At 44.3% G+C, this 22,462-nt stretch overlaps 1 protein-coding gene and 1 pseudogene across 5 annotated transcripts in view; one reads left to right on the forward strand and one right to left on the reverse strand.

The window, feature by feature from the left end:
* Positions 1-22,462, reverse strand: part of Aff3 (ALF transcription elongation factor 3) — a 440,706-nt gene that overhangs the window by 292,736 nt on the left and 125,508 nt on the right. The gene's annotated exons all lie outside the window — the stretch shown is intronic.
* Positions 12,467-12,819, forward strand: LOC110307123 (nucleoside diphosphate kinase D, mitochondrial pseudogene; annotated as a pseudogene).

Raw genomic sequence — 22,462 nt, forward strand, 5'->3', positions numbered from 1 at the left:
TTATTTATGGGCCCTGCTCAGAAGCAATTCACATCATGATGTTTAATCATCTGCTCTACTCTGTACCTTGGCATGGCTTCGAGTCAGTCTCCCTACCTCTACATGTCAAATACTATGGGTAGACAAGGGTCTAGTTCAGTGCTAGATCACTTTCAGCACCGGCAAGGGATCAGGGGTTGGTCCCTTGCCCCGTACAGATTATGTATATTTTTATTCCTTGATGTCATGCCACAGTCAGTGTACATCATGCTTGCTTTCTTCTTGAGAGAGAACCTATCAGAAGATTATTTCTTCTCCTTCTGTTTCCTGCTGATCAAAGAAAACAAGGTTTGGAAACAGCATCCTCTAGTCACTCAAGGCACTACAGACACAGTCAGGAGGACTTCCACCACACATGTCTACTACACACTACACACACTATGTCACCACCATCCGAGTCTACAAAGGACCAGATCTCCAGTGCTGACTTGCCTTGCCCACTAGCCTGGATCTACACTGTACCACCTTACAAATTCCATGCAACCCTGCCAATCCTGCCTGTCCATCCTGTCTGCCCAGTTCAGTCATGAATTGGGATGATAAAAACCGGTCTTGAGAATGTATTTGCCTGGCATTTACAAAATGAGCTTCAGTAGGGGTTCCAGACTCGAAATCAGATGACCCCGTCAGAGGTTCAAAAGGCCACTGAGACAGGGAGGCAGGTTAGCAGTTCCCACATGACCCTGTGGAAACAGATGACCACAGCCAAGCACAGACTCTTAATGTGCTTTGTTCACTGTGCTCCAGACATCTTGCGCTGTTGCTGACCTAATGCTGGGCACAACCCCTTTGTTATCTGGTCCTTCCTGACCTAATGCCCTTTCATTACTGAGGTTGAATGTGTTCCTAGAAGTCACACAGCAATGAAGTAATTTCAGCAGAGGGGCAAAGTGGATTTGCTTGTCAGATAATAAATATCTATGTTCTTAATTAGAGCAGATTTGTGTTTCCAGAAAGGCTCAGGATGGAAGGAAAAAAGCGCCGTGGCTATCTGGTCTGAGTACTTTCAGTAATGAACACTCCCTGAGCCCTCTTCCAGACAAATGCAACACCGTGAATATTAAGAACCTGGAGACTTTGCGGCCCATCAGGAAAACAACAGACTTGAAAAGGAAGGTGTGGTTCTAAGTCAAGCATCTGAAAGGCTCATTGAAGTAGGAGGCGGGGTCACAACCAAGGACAGTGACTGGAAGTAATGAACAGAACAGAACAAGGACAGCTTCACCTCCGGGTCAATCTCCTCTGACATCACAACGGGGCCCTAGGTCCTCGTGGCCATCACTTGTCTTATCCCATGGCCACGAGCTTTGGAGGTATTCCCAGAAGCTCCAGGGTAACCGGTCACGTCTCAGGAATGGTTTAGAACGGGGAACTGCAAGAACCTTAACCACACAACACAGCCAGTGGTGACCTAGAAATTCACTCAAAGTCTCTCTGGCAGAAAGATGACAACTCTTTCTGGTTCCGTGACTCTTTCCACTCTAAGACTAGACAATGCTTCTCAAATCAAGTGTGAGGTCCCTTTTAGACTAGTGCCATACAGTGTCTGGTCACATGGTCTTACATTTGGCACTAAGCTGTCAACCTCAGGTTTAAAAGAGACATGGATAAGAGATATGCATTTTCATACAGTTCTCATCATCAAACTCTCCAAGGATAAGTATTCTCATGGTGGGGACCCAGCAGAGAAAGAGTTGTAGAAGTAATTGCCTAAAGCAACAGGTGGCTTCCAGGGCCTCCATGACCCCCCTGCGCATGTCCCGAAGCGACTGTTCCAGTGTGACGTACCCCATAGGAGGAGAACAGAGTGTGGAGCAGAAGGAATAACCTGCCAGTGCACACATAGGTGGAGTTAGGACAAAGGTCCTAGGAACAGAAAGACGCTCTACTGGTCAGCTCTGCGAAGATGCTTCATCAACAAATGTGTCTACCTACAAGTGTCTGTCATTGCTGACTTATTTTTTCAGTTAGTTTTGAATTCCTGAAGAGAGAAAGAAGTACATTTCTGAGTCTCCAAAATATCTGGCCCCTCAATAACATAAAGAGGAAGCTCCAGTGACACTCAGCACTACCGTAAATAAATGCCACCCCTCCGGCCTGCAGGGGCACCCTCTTCCCATCTGTAGAGAACCTGCCTCCCCCCGAACCTCTAAGTCTAGGAAGATCAGTCACCAATCAATGGCCAGAGCATATCGGACATTTCTACAGTACCTTCTGAAGGATTCTCTCTTACGTTCCTTAGTCAAACTACTCATCTGTGGTCATTATTCTTATTCATCCATTGTACAAATATTTAATGAGCAGCCTTTAACTCTCAAGGGGGAAAAGGCTATCACTTTGTTGAAGGCCTGTCTAGGAAATAATAAAGTTCTCAGAATACTAATGAAGTACCTCGCACTTTCCTGAGGAGACACAGTTTTGATACATGATTTGGAAACAGAGGGATTTTGAAGCTACAGGGCCTCCAGAGATGGCAGGCCATGCATGCATGCAGTTGAGGACTGTGACAGCCTTACATAGCATATGATGGCTGCAAACCTTTGATAGCTCTAGGAATCCACACACGTCCATACAGAAAGCCCTACGCTATACACTACCTCTGCTGTCGTAAACATGCTACCAAGTGGAATACATCTGTACTTGGGCCAGCTCACGAAAAGATGTTCGTAAGGGATCAGAGTGCTCAGAGACAGTAGGGGCTGGGAAACATACTACTCTAGCCACAAACCTCTAGAGTCCTAGTAACTTGCCATTTTTGGCCATGGGAGTTGCAAGAAGTATCACCCAGCGAAAGCAACAGGAAGAAAAAGAGGAGGTGGAAAGTAGGAATATGAATTCAGACAACAACAAAACAGCCACACTCTAAATCAGAGCAGAAACACTCCCACTTGATGGTTGGTTATGGAGCTTGTGAAGAAACAACTGAAGAATAAGACATAAATGAAGGGGGGAATCATGACCAGCCTATTGTGGGCTTCCGTTTGCTCTGTTTTCCTGGCCACTTCGTCCTTTCTGTTTTGTTTTAGAGCCTTTGAGGAAGCAGATTCAGGTATAAACTGGGTATTAATTAGAGAACCTCAATTGGCCGCCATGGAAAGATTAGCAGAGCCATCCCTGTGGTGCTTGACTAATCTCTCCTTGGAAGGGGTCTCTCCTGTTGGCTAGGGCTCCCAGGAAGACCACAGGATGGCAGCAGCAGATTCATGAGCTGAGGCTCATCACCTGGCCTGCTTTGAAGGTAGGGTTTTCCCTAGCAGGACCACCCAGGAAGTGAAGGAAAACAAGCCAGCTAAGTTTCAGGGAGATAGGCAGGAAGCACAGAGGAGGATTAGAGAACAAAGCGATCTCCTTATCTATCAAATCCACATTCAAGCCAACACAGACTGGGAAATGTGTGTGTGCTTACAGGGTTTATGGGCTGGAACCTCTTCAAGTTTCTGGAGGAAATCACACAGCGGTAAAGGAACAACGTGTGACTTCAAATTCTGTCCCAGGAAGGAAAGAGGATTAGCATTCACTGTGTTTGCTGGCTCTGGTTCTTAAGGAGAAATTCCTGGAGTTAGGACTCAGGATCCAGCATGTTAGACACACGTGACAGTTCAGAGAAGTGACAACAGTCATCAACAGGAGATTTCTTCCTCCAGGAATTGCTGGCATGCAACTCCTATCAGCCTCGTCCACCTCAGACATAACTACGGTACTGCTCTCATTGATGCCCACATGGGACACTACAGTAAGTGTGTCCCCTGGGTGCACATATCTGAGGTTATTATTCATATTCAGTAAGAAAAGGGCAATGTACTTTTTGTAGGACAGTCATAAGATTGGTGTCCTGGGAGAGAACAAAAAGAAGACATTCACAAGAGCCATCGGAGTCCACAGAAGAGTTGCATAAAGAGATTTTAATGAAAAAGGTCTGAGGAAAAGGTTGCACATCTCAAGGAACAATTCTCGCTCCCTTAGTAAACAGTTACGGACGAACCACAGAGGACTCCTGCTTTGTCTTCAAGGAAACTACATGGGAAGACAGACTGTGAGGACCAAGTCAGATGAGGCATTTGCCTCCCTGATGCTAAGTACAGCAGTGAATGTAGAAGCTGATGTTGCAGAAACTTAGATAGCTACAGAGAAGTCAGAGTTCATCCATGCTCACTGCTCAAAACATCATAGGGCCCATGGTACCCGTGGAGGGGACAGGAGGGGGAGGAAGAGGGAGAGGAAGAGAAAATAGCAATTTATATGCCCACTTACTTTGGCCACATTTTCTAGTTCTTTACTGAACTACCAGTTTTGACATCTATGTGCAAATTTTTTTTTTTAAGATGAAAGTAACGTCAAAATCAGTAAGGTTTTCAATTGTGATCCATAAGGAGGATAAGTTTTATCTAATAAGTCAAAGGAATCAAAACAAAACAAAACAAACAAAAAACCAGGCTGGGGTCTCCCAAGGAGGAAAGAATTCTGCCAAATGATACCTTTTAAATTGGTTTGTAACAGCAACTTTTCTTGGGTTGCCCAGCCTGCCAGCCTGCCCTGTGGATTATGAACTTCCTAGTCTCCATAATTATGCATGCCAATCCAATAAAATCAACTGACTGATCAATCTATTCCCTAATTTTACATATATAATTCAAATGTTACGATTTTTGTAATTTTATCACCACGAAGGGTGTGTAATGAGAGGGAACAATATTTCCAAATATGCTGTTTGAGCCCCTTTTCTGGAGTGACAGTCCTATTAGGGAAGGCTCCAGATTACCTGGCAGAATGTCAGGAGGAGTTATTACTCTTAGTCTGGCTTTCTCCATTCTAGCAGAAGAGCTACACATGCTCAGTTACTACAAACTTAAGGAACACTCAGATTTTGCTGATAGTGTAGGCCAAATCTCCTTATACTCAAATGAGCCAATCATGTAAATGAACAGAAGGATCCCATTCTTGAGCTGAGGGGAGACGGGCCCTTGCTAGCCTCCTTTTCAATTTGTTCAGGAACAACTCAGATTCTTTCCCACAGTACCGCTTGTTCACTTCAAATCGACCAGGGCATAAGAACGTATTTGTAAAACTGAAACGCAACATCCAAGTTAAAAAATTCACCTTCTACCCCTGCCTTCACCCAGGCTGTGCCTCTCAGGACACACAGACATGACCACCGCCTTCCTCGCGGTTCTCCAAGATGAACACCTTGAACTCTTTGTTCAAACTGTGCTTCTGGAGACATCTGACACGGGGCTGCTCCTGCTGGATTAATGAGACGCTTTAAATGTGAGGGGCGAAAGCTGTGCTTCTCTCCTTGTCTGTTGATGGCACTAATAAGAACCACTTTGCAGTTGTCAGTTTCCTATTGGGATAATACTAAGGTTTTAAGAGTCCATAAAAGCTTTATATTTGAGTCTTGTTCCTAAATGATGACTCTTGTTCTGCCGGGGCCCATAGAGTTGAGATTATAGCCAGATGTGTGGCACCATATTGAGCGAAAAACTAATTTCAGAGAATTCTCCTTGACAAATGAGAAGGCCTTAGGTTTCTCTACCCGACAGCTGCACACATCACATGTGCTAAGTCAGGCAACCTAGATTCTCCAGAGCTTCTCCACACTTGCATGGATGACAAAATCTGGGGTGTGTGTATGTGTGTGTGTGTGTGTGTGTGTGTGTGTGTGTGTGTGTGTACCGTTACATTTAGTCCACTCACGTCTGTGATCATCTCTGTGATCAGAAAGCTTTTTATCCACACCCAGTGATGATAACCCTTTGAGATAAATAATGTTTTTTCCAAATTACTATCATCATGTCAAAAAGCATCACCTGTACCCCATCCCTCCTTAGAAGGCCCAGGGATGCCCAGACAACCTTTGACAGCTACACAGTTTGCCACCTTGTCCTGTATTTCTAAGCGCTTGCTAAGGAGCCTGCTTCGAGCCAAGTATTACAGATATAAAGCTTAGCAGGCTGGTCAGTCCCCACCGTGAAGCAGGAGAAGGTCCCCTTGGGAAGAAGCAGAGTGTATGCCATGTTTACTTTAGGACGCCATTCTCCCACCAAGCAGAAAGTCTCCTGAGTACCTACTGCAGGCTGGCCTCTCTTCTGGGATGCGATGACGGCTTTATGTTCTAGATAGCAAGGAGGGGAGAAAGAGGACAGAGGAAAAAAAGCAATGAACAAGAATCTTCTGAAGCAAGGGTGAGGCCAATCGTGAGTTACTGTTGGGATTATTTTAGATCTGACGACTCAAATGTGACACCTGAACTAAGGGCCTACATTGAACAGGGAAAGCAAGTCCACAAAGACCTCGGAGAAGAATGTTCACAGAAGAAAAGACAGTGCAAAGGTTCCGAGGCACATGGAAGCTGAGAATAATGTCGATGATTTACACAAGTGGCCACCTGGCCTCGACGGGGAGGACATCACGAAAAGTTGCTTGGGCTTGCAGTCCACTGCTTCTCTTCCTTCCCGGCCCCACATTCCCAGCAAGGGAGGCACACAGCTGATACCCAACCATCTGGCTTCCCAGCAGGCTCTGAGACAGAGCTCTCTAAACCCCCTTCCCAATCATTTCTTTCCCTGAGAAATAACCAGGTGAGGAACAGGGGGAAAACTCAGAAGAGACTCTTCTGTTTCCTTCTGTATTCTAGAAAGACAGATCTTCTTGACAGCACGGCCATTGCAGCTGCCAGGCTAAGCCTACCCTGCTCCTAGCATATTGGCCACATAAAGATCAGTACGCATCAAGCTCAAAGGACCAAGACCACATCCACTGTTGACTTAGGTCTTCAAGAACCTCCAAAGACCCATAACTAGGGCTCATGGAAACCTACTAAAGGTAGAAATCTCACAAGGTTAAGGGTGGCAGGAAAGGTCTTTGATCATGTGTATTCTCAACTGGGATCAGGGAGCCCCAGGCCTTTAGTCTCTCTTGTTCCCACGCCCTAGCCATAGGAGAACAGTTTCTCTCAGCACAACGTTCTGCCTTGCCACAGACCAAAGTCAACAGGGCCAATCGATTGCAGACTGAGACCTTCACAGATTAATCTAAAATGCAGCTTCTCTGTTCACAAGTTGTCTCGGTTATTTGTTATCACGTCAGAAAGCTGGCCAAGATCCTTACTTCCTATCTTATTCAGGGTCTCTGCTGCTACAGTAAAACACTGAGCAAAAGACACTTGCAGGGTGGGAGAGTATTTCATCTTCCAGCTTGTAGTCCATCATCCAGGGAAGTCAGAGCAGGAACTCTGAGGGCCTGAGCTATGGAGAGGTGCTGCTTGCTGACTCCCTGGCTCCAGGTTTGCTAGCCTGCTTTCTTGAGGTGCTCAGGACCACTGCCTATAGATGGCCACACACGCAATGGCCTGGGCCAAACCATGTAAATCACTCATAAAGAACATCCACAATAGACACTATAGCCAGTCTTGGCGAAGTATTTTTTCAACTGAGGATCCCTCTCCCCAAAGAACTCTAGTGTGTGCCAAACTGACCATATGCTAAGCCAGTGCAGAAGAGAAAGGATCCCAGGACATCCAGGCTGCAGAAAGTAGAAATTATGAGAAACCAACGGGATCCACTCATACTCTAGATCCTCACACTATTGCTGGGTGTGGCCAGTGACAGGAATGAGCACCTGACAGAGGTGCCCATCCTCCTTTAACAGCTCCATGACAAACCTCCAGAGATAATGGCATTCCTATGTCTGGATTTAGTCCTCAGTGTTTAGCCATTTATAAGACTAAAACCATAAACCCACTACTGTGGATATTCTTAAAATACATGTTCATAAAATATACATGTAAAGGAATAGGGTTTAAATGGAATTACCATAAACAGTGAAGAAGCAATATCCCAACTGGATGTTGTATGTTAACAAATAAAATCTTCAGTGCCTTTAGAATCATTAACCTGGCCACTCCTAATTCATCAAATACTACAGGTTACTGGAGAAGACTAGCATGTTGGTCCAATCTGTTCAGCTAGCAGAGTGAGGCTGAGGTTTGAGCACTTTGGTGAACTTCCCTGGTTCCTATAATTGTTTCTTCCCTGTGCCAACATCGGTGGCAAGCATCCCAGGGCCCCTCTCCTCCTCTCTGTGAGGCCAGGAACACATCCCTCTAGAAGTGTTTCAGCTTTACTACTCACTCAGTTGGCCTTCTGCTACACCTCAGGGAAAATGATCCGGTTGAGACAAGAACTCTTCCCCACAAGGCCTCCCACAGACCCTCTGGGCTTTGTAGATGGCTCAGCTCCAAACCCTGGTATAAACAGCCATTAGAGAAGCCATCCTTCTCCACAGGAAGCCAAGCTCCTGAAGATGCTTTTGTGTCCAAAGGCAGAGGCTGCCCATATGAACTTCACTGATACAAGGAGCTTCTCTGAAATGGTGTGAAGTGTATGGCAGAGGGATGTGCCACACACCAGCATACCTCTAAATACACGTGCTGAAGGAGTTCTATAAATGACTAGGTATGTGCAAAGCCAACTGACTAAACTCAGACATGTAGAAAGTCTTTGGTTCCCTTTCATGATATTCTGAACATTTAACAAAATCTTTAGCATATGAAACCTGGGCCCTTGGTGAAGTCTCCCCCACAGCCTACCTACCAAATCCATCTTACTCAGGGCCACAACCTCTGCCAGAAGGTTAGATTTAACTCCAACGGGAAGCAATTGCATAGAAAGGTATTTAACATCCCCCTGAAAGGTATTTTATTGTACAATGTTCCCTCTGAGATCCCTGAAAGCCAGGGGGAAAACTTGGAGAAGTATGTGAAAGTGTATATCTACTTGGTGTGAATGTTCTAGACTCTCACAGGCATCTCTACAAGCCTCCCACCATTCTTAGAAGGATGCTTGAGACACCAAATAACATACATCACCTTTTACATCACCATGCAATAACCATTCTGGGATCTCTGCATTCTCCTTAGATAATTATAAAACCCCTTCTCTTATATTTTCCCTAGCCATCACAGAAAAACGCAACAACAACAAAAAACCCTATAACGCATATAGCATTAACAATTGATGTATAAGAGACAGGCAACATGTTACTAACGAAGTGACTTCTACTATCTCCTAACCACATGAGCGACCCCCTCCGCTGAGCCTGGACAGATATCATCGTCCCACAGAAGCATTAGCCATACGTAACCTAACAGCAAATTATGTGAGCTGTGACTCTACTCCTGCCTTGGTCAAGGATTTCTGCACTGGTAATTAAATGGCTTGTGTCTGTCTGGGGCACTTTCTAACCCATCAAAGGGGAGAAAACTAGTTAAAGAAAATGGATAAAATAAGGTGAATACATAAAAAGAGATTCCAGGAGAGGAAAAATGGAAACATGGCATTTTGCCACTGAATAAATATGCTTTGGCGAAAGGAACATAAAGTCACTGAACCCTGTATGCCAGAGACTGGGGAGAGGGAGACAAATGTTTGGTCTTTGAATGAAGGAGGACAGGAGTTCTAAGAACAATGAAAGTAACATAATATTGGCTGAATAAAGATGCAATATGATTGAGAGTTTTTTGTTTTTTGGTTTTCGGTTTTTTTTTTTTGGACTACCAACAAGTTGTCCTATCCATAAAATCATCTCACCTTATACTCTCAAGAAGGACATACATAATTGGTCCAAACCCATAGATGGAGATATACCCATCAAGTTAGAAGGGTATTTGCATGATACATAATTAAAATAGAAGAATCAAACTTACAAACAAATATGATGATTTAACGCTTGTATAATTTATGTTTCTAGTCTTCGTGGTAATGTGACAAGCTCACAAAATCTTTAAAACACAAGCTCTCTCTGCACTACATGAAGTCCAATTTGTAGACGGAAAAACCCATACTCAAGAAATGTGCACATAAACACAAATCTGTTGTTTCTTATCATGTGGTCAGGCAAAACTACTGCACCCAGAGCCCCAGCTTCCACATTGAACAGTCAGAAAAACTGGTGTTAGAATTTTAAGGAGAATTTGCTTATTATATAGTTTAACATTCCCATGTTCTGATTGCGATTATGCACTCGTCCTTACACAAGTGATAATTATCCTCAAAGTGCTTTTCACACAAAAATTACATGGCTGTGCTTGAGAGCATCGCCCAACTGCAACTCTCTAAGAGGTGTTGACAATGGCCAAGCAGTGAAAGGCAAACAGCAGAAAGACATAAAACAAATACCCGCAGGAAGGGAAAGCGTGGTAGAGACCAATTCACAATCGGTCAGTTGGTTGATTAGGAGGCACGGCTATGTAATAGTGACTTTTGATAGTCTCTGCAAGCCTAGAACTGACAGGATTCCCAGAGTAACAGGAGGGCATGAAATACCATGCTAACTCGTGTTGTCTACATAGGAGGATGTGTGGGGTTGGTCAACTTGATCTTCACTCCAAAACCCATTTGGTCCCCTCATTTCGAAAGACCTTGAAGATAAACTGCCTGTTGCCTGTTCTGCACTTCCCCGCCCCGCCTTTTCTCCTCTCACCATTTTCTTGTCCCCCACACTAGTGGTTTTTTTTTTTAATTTTTAAAGGAAAACAGGCGTTGTTTTTTTTTTTTTTTATAATGTGGATACTACACAAAGTAGATTTTTTTCCCCAGTCATGAACACAAACAAGCCCCAAACTTCCAAGAGTGAATTCTACTAACAGAGCTAGCATTGTTTGTTTGACATACATTTTGCATTATATACATTTAGGGCAATTCAGAACATGATATAAGACAAATGCATTCCATAAACAATTTGCAATTCAGATAATGATAGAGAAAAGACACTGCTGGGTTGGGTGAATGGTTCAGAGGGCAAAGTGCTTGCTCACAAGCTGGCAACCTGAAAGAGGTCTTTAAAACCCGCAGTGGAAGGGGAGAGCTGAATCCTGGCAGTTGTCGTCTGACTGGCACATGCCTCATGACATGCGTGCAACCCACACTCTACCCTACATAGACACATACACACATGTACACACACAGACATACTACATATGCACACACACACACACATACACAAAGACACCACAGATAGAGACAACACAGAAAAAGAGACACACACACACAGGGACAAAACACATAATCATAATAGCAGTCAATAGTTAACAACATGGAAAGATTTTAAAAGGAGTATTATTTACACTGTTCTGTCTTGAGTTACACAGGAGTGTTCTCTGATACACAAGCATAAGAAGAAGAGGTTCAATATTGCTTTCCAATACATGGTGACACCAATCCACCAGCCCTGGAATTTCATGGAAGTGTTAAAAAGGCAATAGTGTAACACACAATACACTGTCAAGATTTTCACCATTTAGAAATGTTTCAATTGTCACCATGGTGATGTAATAAAATGAGGGCAATAAAATATAATTCAACATTAATTACAGAAACTATCAAAAATAATTGACTTATACAAAGCTCGGTACTCCTGTTAAAAAAGAAGCTGATGGATAATAAAATATATATCCCATCCTTTAGACATAATTATTCCAAGGCAGCAATTAAATTTATAGAAAATTGTTCAGTTTCTTCTGGATGGTTCACTGCGGTGAACTCAATGGTATTTTCAGAGAATTGTACTTGTTTGACATCCTAACTGGAGGCGTAGCCATGAACTCAAGTATGTGTTTTATAAATACAAATAACTTTTTAAAAGCCTCCTCTTAAAACTACTCTGCATTCGCTGTATTTCTGGTTCCCACAGGAGCGACTGCTGCTTTGGTTAAGAAATGCCTAAGTCCCCTATATCCATTTCTGAGCACATTTTAGTAGTAAGAGAAAACAATTTTAATACAAAAATAATGTTCTGCAGAGCAAATGGAAGAGTATTTTTATTAATAATTATCATCCCAAGATTTTTACACCAGTCTGTTTCTTTAACATTTATGGAAGCAGGACTGGGTCATAAAATCATTCCACAGTCCTTATGGGAAGCATTAAGGTTTTTAAAGGACATAAAAATCACCCCATTTGGAATTTTTTTTAAAAAGCAGAGTCCAGAGAATCCTCTACATATAGGGTCATGAACATAAACTTTGGAGCACTGCTGCCTGAAGTGGGGGGAGACTATACATATCAGATAATTTGCTATCAAAAGTTTTAGCCAGTGGAAATGAAAGCTTCAAGCAAAATAAATGTGTGTAAGAACATCAACTGCAAACAAAAAAGACAAGACTCATACAACGGGTTTATGTGCATACAAAGAACAGCCCTTAAAAACCACTTGCATTTCATTTTTTTCCTCCATTTACATTTTTGTCCTCAAAAGTTGTTTTCGGGTTAGGAGGTCATGCTTTCAATGCCTGCTGGTGCACCCTAGTTCTGGAGAGCCCTCTTAGCCCCAGGAGTAGGCCCTGGTTGCTGTGAAGCCACATGGGGTACAGCAGAGGCTGGTGGGGATTCTGATGTAATGCTTTGAGAGGTGGGGCTTCAAGCTGGTAAGGATGAAGATACTGCAGGCACCGGAGAGCATCCTTGCTGAGCACTACAGGAACCTACAGAGGAAGCCATCCTATCTGGCCCTCATCAGCAACATAAGCTCTATGGGTCTATGGTGGCCATGGTCTGGGAAGTGTACAATGTGCCCACATCTCAAGGGCTATGATAGAACACACTGACTCAACAATGGTAGCCCCTGAGACAATCAGGGGCAACTTCAGTGTTCACATCAGCAGGAATGTCATCCATGCTAGCAAGTCTATGGACAGGGCCCAGAGGAAGAGCCAGCTGTTTTGAGGGCAGTGAACCCTTGAACTAAGCAAACAGTGGTCACCATAGCAGCTGCTACCCAGCCTGAGGGTTTGAACTACACTCAGCACATCAGGGTCCACCCATGACCAACTACCTCTGTCAACAAGAACTCAAGCCCACACCCTTCCTGTCTCCCCAAGCTGGTCCCCGCTCACCCTTTGTCCAACTCCAGTCCCAGGGAGTCTAGGCATCAACTTTGTGTGCCTTTTTGTATCCTAAGTTAGCACAATATTGGACCATATCCTTGTGAACCAAAGTGCCAGACACTTTTGAGGCTTTGTCAAAGGTGACTTTACCTACCTCAATGGAGAGACATTAAAATCATATGCTTAAAAAAACAAAATATCAGCCGGGCGTGGTGGCGCACGCCTTTAATCCCAGCACTCGGGAGGCAGAGGCAGGCGGATTTCTGAGTTCGAGGCCAGCCTGGTCTACAAAGTGAGTGCCAGGACAGCCAGGGCTACACAGAGAAACCCTGTCTCGAAAAACCAAAAAAAAAAAAAAAAAAAAAAAAAACAAAATATCAAAACAAAACAAAACGAAAAAGCTGTTTGTGAGGGTTTTATTTTACTAGATATGTTCATTATACAAAATGATAGATATCACTGTATCCCCACAGGTTCATGTCATGTACTTTTTCATATTCTTATTCATATTCATGTACTTATTCATATGACCCTCACCCTCTCTTGATACCCCTCCCACTGGGCTCCTTCCTCCCCCTAGACAAACAGTACCTCTTCGTGTGTGTGTGTGTGTGTGTGTGTGTGTGCTCAAATGTGTGAAAATCTAGTTCATCATATTAAAGAAAGCATACAACACCTGTCTCAAAATACATTTTAAAAATACATTATTTTAATCCAAAGATACCTCCAACACAGTGAAAGGGGCAGCCAATTATGGAAAGAATCAACCTATGAATGTCTGTCAGGGAGAACTGAAGGGAGAGAGACAGGACAAAGGAAAGAGAAAATGCTAGCAAACACCAAGGCCATCCTTTGTTGATGGAGGGGAGCAATGAATAATGTTTCCTGAGACAGAGCTTGGCAGGTAGGAGACATGAGCCACCGTAGGAAGCACCACTAACTGGGGCGGCTCTGTGACTGCACAGACACTCAGCAGAAGCCCACTGACGGGAAACCCGCTGTCTCCTCGCTCAAAGCAAACTGCAGTTTGAGCATCTGATTTGAACCGGTGCAAGTTCCCTTGGCCTGTAAAAGCTTTGCTCTTACATTAGAGGTAATGCAAATGACCTGGCAACAGTCCTTGAATGTGCCAGATTCTGACAACTCAAGATTAGAAGACTGAGGAGATTCCAGAGGCCCGGGCCCTCATCATCCATCTAGGTGCCTGACAGCACATCCAGCATCCTGAGGAAGAGGCCGTGCGTGCATGCGTGCGTGCGTGCGTGCGTGCGTGCGTGCGTGCGTGCGTGCGTGCGTGCGTGCGTGCGTTATTCCTGCAGTGCGGTCGGTCCATCACAGGCAAGCTCAGCAAGGGGTTTCTGAGTGGGACAGGAGACTGAAAGGGAAGCAAGAAACTCCCAGATAGTACAAAGCTCAGCACTGCTGCCTTGTCTGGAAGAGTGTGAGTTGTACACCTTAAGAATTCAATGGAAAAGAGGCCAACAGCAAACCGAAATATTCTAAGTACCTACTCACACACATAGAGGATAGCAGAAACATTAAGAATGGTACCCAATAAATACCAGGGCCCAGCTAGTGCCTGGGTCTAATGCACTTGCACATGTAATTGGAACAGGAGTCTATATCACAACCATTACGTACAGAGATACTTTCCTAATCATGGGGTGGGGACACAGGTTACATGTCATTATTCATATGAATTATATACTTCTATGCATTATAAAGCAGGAAGCAAGACCTCTCCTCCCAAATGCGGAAAGGTATTTGAATTATTTTTAAACAAATTTTCACTTCTTTACAAATAAGGAAAGATAGCTATCACTAGGTTGCACATGAAACAGGTAGAAGGTCAAGGGAGTGATCCAGCCTGATGTTTCTCTCCCACTGACCTCCACTGATGGCCAAATGAGGAAGTCTATGTATGTGGGAAACGCGTCAGCTCGGGAAGTTCTTGGGGCAGACTAAGACACACTCATGTTTTCAGAGGACCAAACTGACCTCACAGGTTAGAAAGATCTTGTGGCCAGTGAATTGTCAGGCTATCAAGATTAGTGGTAGATCAAAGTCGCCCAAACCATTGTGTGGGACAAGAGGCCATCCCTGTTCTGGTGGGCATTATGATGACAGTCAGAGCGTGTGTTTCTGTAAGAGGGGCAGTGGCCTCTAAGCAAGCAGGAACCCTGCCAGGGACACTCAGCACTGAGCCACCTCAGCTCTGTCAAAACAAGGAGACTCAGATGGCTCAGATGGTTCCTCCCCCAAATGAGGGCCATGGCTGCTGTGCAGTCCCCTCCCTCTGTCAGAAAGGATATTTTAAGGTCTACGCAAATGTCAAAGGCAGATGCTGATCAAAGAGCGGCCAATACACAGACAACGTTTTCTAAGTGTTCACAGTCCAAGGGAAGGCAGTTGGGCAGCCCGGAAAAAGAACTGCAATTGAAAGTTATTCCCCAAAATCCTCAAAGTCCCCTGGCAATTCCACTCAATAAATATCTACTAAGCAACTTCCATGTGAATAATCCTGTTACCAGTTACAATGCAGACATACGCCATGTTTGATGCAAAATAGTTCCTTTCCTTACAGAGTCTGCAATGACAGGAGGGGAAGGTCAGCAAGAATCGAGCACCCAGTAGGCCCTCAGGAGGACAAAGTCCCCCAGGACTGAAGCATCCAAAAAGCCCTTAGGAGGACAAAGTACCCCAGAACTGATCTGTAGGCAGGAAAGACTGCATTTGCTAGGGAACATCTTTGAAAGATGTACAGTATTTAAAGAAACAGACTTTTTATTATTATTATTATTATTCTATTAAAGTGAAGTCAAGAAATACAACCGCTCTCAAGAATGGAGCAATTAAGTAGTTAGAGTAGAAAATGAAAGATACAGAGGGGCCACTGAATGCCAAGAAAAGTCTCCTTTCGCCGGAGAAACAGGATATAAGGACAACACAATGATCACATGTGTCTGATGTACTTCCAAGGTTTAGCTGTATTCACAGACAAATCCTTTGACGTTAACAGAGTGTACTCCTTATGCAGTTGGGAGGCAAAGCTCACAAAAAGACCTTCCTCTCAAAGTCTCCCTCTGAAGAGTAGGCTCAGTAGCACAGCGTTGACCGTTCTTACAGACATCTGCACTTACATTCTACAAACAGTGCATAAATACATACGGCTTCATTATTCGCAGATACCCGAGACCCAGCCACGTTTCTCCCTTTCCTGTTTGTAAACAAAGTCTATTCTCGCTAGCATGTGCTTATAACATGCGCTCTGGAATTTTTTTGTTTTTATTTTTTATTTGGGTGTCGGAGGGGGGAAGTGGTGTGTATACACATGTAGGTGCCCATACCCAAGAGTGTGTTGGAGCTCTTGGATCTTGCTGGGATTCCCATCTAGAGCCCTTGGGATCCCATGTACAGCTCCCTCCAAGAGGAGCAAGTATTTTTAACCTCTGAGCCAACTGTCCACATCCCTGCTGGTTTGCAGTGGTACAGGTGTGGTTCAGATGCTAAGGTCCTGTTCTTCAATTGGTTCTCACAATAAAATAAATAGGATTCACAGTACCAATAATGAAGACAATGATGTCTTGAAACATCTCACATATTGTGAAAGATGTCAATTCCTATACTGAACAAACTAAGTATATCCCAGAAACAGATGACTCCCCCAAAAAATGTATAGCAAGACTCATCATCATTAAAGATTTCAACCTAAAGACAAAACAGAAATGCTTCAGACACCAAAATGAAGAGATGGTTAACAAGAAGGGGTTGGGTGTCTCCCATGGAAGCAGAGCTCTCATCTGGAGCAGGGCACTAGGAAGAGGCACAGCAGGATTCAAACACAGCTGTCAACTGTGAACTCTGTATTTGGTGACAATATCTTTTAGAAATAAGGAGGAATAGAGACCTTCTTGGATGGCGTCAAAGAGAAGTAGCAACAGTGAGAATGGTCCTTCAAAAGCCGCTACAAGATGCCCTCTTCTTAAAAGGAGCAGCAGAATGAATTAAATGGATCAGCCTTGTAGCACGCGTTATTAAACCATCTAGGGGGAGGGGCAATGTAAAGAAATATCAGTTAGACCAGGGATGGTAGCACTCTGGAGGAAGAGGCAGGCAGACCTCTAGGAGCTCCAGGCCAGGGTGATTATATATCATGAACTTCAGCTAGCCAGGGCTGCACAGGGAGACCTTGTTCTTAAAAGTAATAAATAGAAGAAGCCAATGCACTCTAGATTGATGGTGGCATCTGTAGACACAAGAAAGCATCCACCCAAGCCCAGCGTAGGGAAACAGTAAGTTTTGGGGATTTTTCTACTGAAGCATCAGGAGCTCTAAGGTGCACTAGGGAATGTGGAATGCCCTGGGAAGTCCCTGAAAAGTCTGACTTGAAATGTGAGTGACAGAAACTGGTTGAGCTGAGGCTTTCCCCTGGGACACATGTGGACATCAAAGTTATCAATGAGCTCCAAGTCCCCTTTCAAGCTCCCCCCTCACATGAGCACCTCAGGAAGCCTCCCCATACTTCCACAAGAGAATGCTAACAGGCCCTGTGTTGCAAGAGTCTTAGGTGAGGGATTACATTAATAAGCCAGCCTTGAGGGCAAGGGTCTCCTGTGAGTGACCACTGATGTTCTGATTCGGAATGTAAATAGTCACAGTCTACCTGGAGGAAAGAATCACACAACACCGTCTGACCTGGTACATAAATGTATGGAGGAGGAAAAATACTTGAAACTGAACCTTTAAAACAGGTTAAGATATCTGAATAACAGCAAGGTTTCTGCAACCTGTTCAAGGAAGCAGAATAATGAGACTGGTAGATGGAGATATGTGTATTGAAATAACAAATAATTCCTAAGTGAGGCATCATTTTAAATCTCCCAAGAACTTTTAAAAAGAGAAATGAGAACTAGGTCAGAAAACAGAAGAACCAGTGGCTTAAACCTAAATGCCAAAATATGGCACAGAGGCTGTCACGACTGGATTAGGTAAGTAACATGATCCCATGTGCTACTGTAAGAGATTTAGTTGAGACATACTTCCATGACTGTAAGGATATAAAGTATCAAAATATGCTGCACATAACTGAAGGAATTTGGAAAGAGTACTCAACACTCCATGTAAAACCTGCAGGTGTAGGATGCACACACTGTCAGCCACACACCAGCGAAAGTAATCCAGCAGTACATAGAGTGAATTATGACCGTGACCACAGGCAGTTAATCTTGGGGTACAAAGACAATGGGGTGCATCTTGGTGACAGAGAAACTCTTCTGTGCCTTCATGTCAGTGACCACTGTCCTAGTTGTGACCTTACAGTGTGGCAAGCCGTCAGCTTGTAGGAAAATGGTTAAAGGCTATACAGGAAATCTGTGTGCTATTTAGAAGCCTTCTGCAACCTGTTCAAGGAAGCAGAATAATGAGACTGGTAGATGTGTGTGCATCACTGCAGTGACGTCAAAATATAAACTTTGGTTAAGACCTCTGTGGATGCCAAATCTAATGTGATTCAACCATGACAGTTTCTTATGAAACTATCAGGGCTGTCTCTGTGACTTTAATGTCATTCTCTAAAAGGAGAGCCTGAGATTGCTCTCTGAGATTTCCACCTCTTCCTCTGAGGTTCAACAGAGTGACTGGAAGACAAACTACAAAAAAATTAATTTTCTAAAGAGAACGATGATAGCTAGACACATAAGCACTCAAACTGAGACAAGGAGACTGCCAGAAGTTCAAGGCTACCCTGGGCTACCTATTAAGTCTCAGGTTAGCCCTACCTTAACAGAACAAACAACCCCACACAATAAGGCAAAGGATGTAATGAATAAAATTTCAGCAGAGCTTTTGAGTTATTGATAAATCTTTGTCATGATACTTATGTAGAAAATAATTGATCTTGATTTAAGTAATTTTATGAAGACAAATATGAAACTGGAAAGGGGAAACATTAACAGTCCACTATGGAAAATTGATTATGGGAAAGAATCAAATTAGCTTAATGATGGTCCCTCGGGAACCTTATGAAAATTAATTCATGCTGGGCCAATTCTGATTAAAATATTTATATTTATATTAATAAACTCAGAGTGAAAATGTTCTTTATCCTAATGGCATCACTGTCTCTCAGGCTCTGACTGACGCCATGTTTCGCTTCCCAGCACTCACCCTTTCCTCCAGCTCTTCACTTCTGTTCCTCTCCAGCACAGCCCCTGCACACACACACACACACACACACCCTCCAAGGTACCATCCTCAGCCAACTTTGATGTTTTCACATTTTTAAGATTCATTTTCATGCTTTAATTATATGGATGTGCATGTCTATGTATGAACCCATACAGATGAATGTGGGTGTCCTTGGAGGCCAGAAGAAGGTGTCGGGTCCCCTGGAGCTGAAGTTAGTTACAGGCAGTTGTGAGACACCTGATACAGGCTGGAAAATAATTCTCTAAGAATAACAGGTACTCTTACGCACTGGCCATCTCTTCAGTTCCCCCTTTTGAGGCAGGATATTATGTAATCTAAGTTAGACTCTAAATCATGATCCTCCTGCCTCCACTCCCAGGTGCTAGGGTTACACATGTGTTCTACCACTGGACTGGTGTTCTGTAAGTCCTGTGACATGCATCTTGCCTTAGTATCTATTCTATACATCAGCATTAAGCTTCAGATGCCTGCTGGCTCTTTCCACACGAACTCCTTTCAAAAGTGGGCCTTGTATCTTTTCCTCTTTTTTATTTTACCAGGTGCAGTGGTATGCAGGGGCTGGCTCAGAATGGCTTATGAACTGATGGTAAACATCCCCTCTCGGCCCCATATTCAGTCACACTACCATTCTGATAATAGGATGGATTTGATCTGTGTTTATACCATGGAAAGATAAAACAGAGCAGAAAGAAGAGTAAAGAGTCCTCTTCTCCTTGGAGCTATAAGCACATAAGGTACCACCTTCCTCAACGGTTATAAGGCACCATCATCCTTGATGCTCATAAGGTATCATCATCTTCAATACTTGTAAGGCACCACCATCCTCAGTGCTAATAAGGCACCAGCATCCTCAATGTTAATAAGGAACCAGCATTCTCAATGCTTACAAGGTACCCCATTCTCTGACTCAGTGCCTGTCATGATTGGCGTTGAGAGTAAGCTTTGTCAACCCAGTACATTTGAACCCACAGATTCAACTAATGGCTGATAGCTGAGTTCTGGTTCCAAAATACCTCCCATGTCTTCCACGTTTTGTCCTAACTCAAAACGATTCCAGTTCCACCAGGGTACGTGACTACTGTTCTTGACAGACCTCCCTGATTCCCTCCACAGTCTCTGGGGTCTCTCCCTTTGAATACATTTGGGATCATGCCACGGCTCACAATGTTCTAAGGGAACCAAGCACCAAATCTCACCTACAGCGACAGTTCACTGAACCAGGCATATGCATTTAGTTGAGACGGTCTAAGACCTGGGCTTCGTATCCCTTAGCCTCACATGACCTTACCTTCATTCTCTCCTACAGACCCATTCAGCTCAGAAATCCCTTTCCTAGTCCCCCTACCCAGAATGGACGAGTCCTTCCTCTCTGCCGCACAACCTTTGACAGCACTACTATTCTTCCGGTCGTATGCTTCACTGTTTCACAGATGCCAAGCTCAGCAAGCAATTAGCTTCATTTCCATCAGATTTTAGAACCTGCTTTGCCCTGAAGTGATGGAGATTCTATTTTTCTCTCAACCATGTATTTTCCTCATTTTGCTTCCCTAACTCAATTTTAATTATCCCCAAACCGAAAGCATTTAAGACTTAAGAATGCCTACTCTCTGACACAACCATGCAAGATGAAAGGATATTTAACCTCAGGCTGGGTGTTCCAACCGCCTGCAATTAAAGCACTCCATCTCCCTCGCTCGTTCGCTCGCTCTCCCCACACACTTGGGTTGACTCTATGATTAAAAAAGAAAACGATTTCATTACAGATAATTTAGTTGACATTTTTGCTTTGGTACAGCTTGGAGTTGAGATGGCTTTCGCTGTCACAAGATAATTTAGCATGCAGTAGCATCAAGAAACACAAAGCAGGAGTGCCCTTAACATGTGCGAGGCACATGGGGGAAAGGCAAAGCAAGGCAAGCTACAGGGAGGTTGGTCATAAAATACCTGTGAAGCTACAGCACCTTGAAGCAGGAAGGGGGATGCCCTGAGGCTACTTCTCTGAGCCCTCAACATCTTCCTCCTCCTCCTCCTCCTCCCCCTTCCTCCTTCTCTTTCTCCTCCTCCTCCTCCTCTATCCCCCTTCCTCCTTCTCTTTCTCCTCCTCCTCCTCCTCCTCTATCCCCTTCCTCCTTCTCTTTCTCCTCCTCCTCTTCCTCCTCCTCCCCTTCCTCCTCTTTCTCTTCCACCTCCTGCTCCTCCTGCTCCTCCTGCTCCTCCTCCTCCTCCTCCTGCTCCTGCTCCTCCTCCTCCTCCTCCTTCTCCAGCTCCTCCAAAGTGGCCAAAGCCATACCTTCTTGGCTGTGTGCTGCAAGCGCCTCTGCATGATGAGGAAGCTAAAGAGTGCATGGAGCAGGGAGAACACAGCATGCTTTGGAGTAGGATGCTGTCAACTGACCTTTGCCCCGCTCCTGCGTTCTCTGCAGGAGCCCAGGAGAAAGTGGAGGGAGGGCACAGGAGCACACTCTGCTTCCAGCTGTCCTCTGCAGGAGTCCTGGGGGTGGGGGAGAGTGGGGGGTGAACAGGGGAACAGAAGTCTGCTTTCTACTGTGCTCTGTGGGAGGCGATGAGGGTCAAGGAGGAGAGAGGCACTCTTCTGGTTTTTGCTCTCCCCCAATTTCTTGCTGCTTTGGTGCAGAAAGAAGGAGTCAACCCAAGCGGCCCCTCAGCTGTGCACTCCGCCGGCTGGCTTCATTAGGACTTTGCCAGGTGTCCAACCGCAGAGCTTTTTGTATTTACACCTTCAAAGACAACGCCCACACTCATCTTTTTTGCTGACTGGTGACCTGAGTTGACCTCGGAGAATGTGTGCTAACTGGTGGGAAGATCCACATTTGGGCATCTCTCGCATACAGGAATGTATAGCATCAACTTCCATGTCTGTGGAGACATCAATTACTTCTTTCTTCCCTTTAGACTTTGAATTTTTCCCTGTCCTTGGCACAGTAATCCCACATATTTCCAGGGACTGAGATGATGATAATGGAGCCATGGAAACAGTGTACAGGGATCAGGTCTTGGTCAGGGGCATGGGGTCACTCACACAGTCACCATTTCTTTCTGTTGAGAACATTCAAAAATCTTCTCTACTTTGAAAAAATGCAATTAATTCCTGTCAAACATAGTTACCCTATCGTGAGGTAAAACACGAGGAAAGAGAAGGTAGATATTGCTCCTAGCCAAGTGTACTATGCATGAGGTAACCATCTGTTCTATCACAACCCTTGCAGGAAATTATAGTCAGTGGTTTTAGTTTCTACCTACAAATGAGAACACACACTATCCGTCCTCCTGGGCTTGACCTATTTCACTCATCAACAGAAACTTCTTCATCTAAAA

The sequence above is a fragment of the Mus caroli genome, unplaced genomic scaffold (genome assembly GCF_978045245.1).
Source record: "Mus caroli unplaced genomic scaffold, Mus_caroli_1 scaffold_1, whole genome shotgun sequence".
In the NCBI taxonomy this organism is placed as follows: Eukaryota; Metazoa; Chordata; class Mammalia; order Rodentia; family Muridae; genus Mus; species Mus caroli.